Source organism: Mandrillus leucophaeus, unplaced genomic scaffold (genome assembly GCF_000951045.1).
Source record: "Mandrillus leucophaeus isolate KB7577 unplaced genomic scaffold, Mleu.le_1.0 Scaffold39, whole genome shotgun sequence".
Lineage (NCBI taxonomy): Eukaryota > Metazoa > Chordata > Mammalia > Primates > Cercopithecidae > Mandrillus > Mandrillus leucophaeus.
Genome location: NW_012104142.1, coordinates 183,674 through 185,460, shown reverse-complemented (window position 1 = coordinate 185,460; position 1,787 = coordinate 183,674).

Below are 1,787 nucleotides of genomic sequence, written 5' to 3'. Positions count from 1 at the left end.
GTATATATAAATACATCTCAAAAAACAAAAACAAAAAGTTATCTTTAAATGCAATGGGTTTATTATTCTCATTTTAACATAAATTATTTAAATGTATCCACTTAAATTTCAAATGGGGTGAATATAGAAATATATAACATACATAAACAAAAAATCTTGATGTCCTTGATAATTTTAAGTGCAAAGGGGCATTGAGGTCTTGGAAGACAACTATCTCTGGGAAGCCAGGCTCAGGGAAAGCAGTGTTTGTGGCATAGGCTATGTGAACAGAGGGCAGGACTGCAAAGCAGCCAACGGAAACACAGTCTTAAAATATAACAAGTCACTACAGAGAGCAAATGACAAATAGCAGAGTATGTTGATGGCTATTGGGATAAAGACTGGTTTTAAGGCCACTGACTGTTATACTTGAATTTTATCTTTTTTTTTTTTAAGGAGTGCACTTTTATTCAACTGGTCTCAAGTCAGTGTACAGGTAAACCCTGGCTGCCTCCACACCTCCACCCGCTCCCAAGGAGACCAAAAGCCTTCATACATCTGAACCTGGGGGACAAAAAAGAGGGGCCATGATGGTTGATCATTCAAAATGAAACAAAATAAAAAAGCATAAGGGAGAGATTTTTTAAATTTTGCATTACATGATTTCTTTCTTCCTTTTTTTTTTTTTGAGACGGAGTTTCGCTCTTGTTGCCCAAGCTGGAGTGCAATGGCACGACCTCAGCTCACTGCAACCTCAGCCTCCTGGGTTCAAGTGATTCTCCTGCCTCAACCTCCCGAGCAGCTGGGACCACAGGCGCATGCCACCATGCCCGGCTAATTTTTTGTATTTCCAGCAGAAACAGGGTTTTACCACGTTAGCCAGTCTGGTCTCGAACTCCTGACCTCAGGTGATCCACCCCGCCCCCCAGCCCTCCAAAGTATTGGGATTACAGGCGTGAGCCACCGCGCCTGTCCCGCATTACATAATTTACACGAAAGCAATGCTATCACCTGTCCTGTGTGGACTTGGGAATGGACTGGGCCATTCTCCCTAGACAGAAGTGGGCTGGATTTGGGGAGGGCAAGGGACTTCCTGTAACAATGCACCTCACGATATTTAGAATGACTATTTTAAAAAAGAACAATGTGGCCCGACATGGTAGCCCATGCCTGTAATCCCAGCACTTTGGGGGATGAGGAGAGCAGATCATTTGAGGTCAAGAGTTTGAGACCAGCCTGACCAACATGGTGAAACCCCATCTCTACTAAAAAAAAAAAAAAAATTAGCCGGGCATGGTGGCACGTGCCTGTAGTCCCAGCTACTCGAGAGGCAGAGGCAGGAGAATCACGTGAACCTGGGAGGCGAAGATTGCAGCGAGCTGAGATCACATCAAAGCCCTCTAGCCTGGGCAACAGAGTAAGACTCCATCTCAAAACAAATAAATAAATAAAATAAATATTAAAAAAAGAAAAAAAAGAACAAGGTACAGTCAAAGTCCTTGGCCACATTGTATAACTCTGGGGGATGCTCACTCTAACCAACTGCTGTCACCTTCACAGTCCAGTTTTTAAATCCTGAGTCAAGCCAAAAACAAAAACAAACACAAACACACTCACACAAAAACAAAGCCATGCCAATCTTATCTTGTTTTCTGCATCTATTGAGATAATCATGTGGTTTTTGTCTTTGGTTCTGTTTATATGATGGATTATGTTTATTGATTTGCATATGTTGAACCAGCCTTGCATCCCAGGGATGAAGCCGAATTGATCATAGTGGATAAGCTTTTTGATGTGCTGCTGGATTC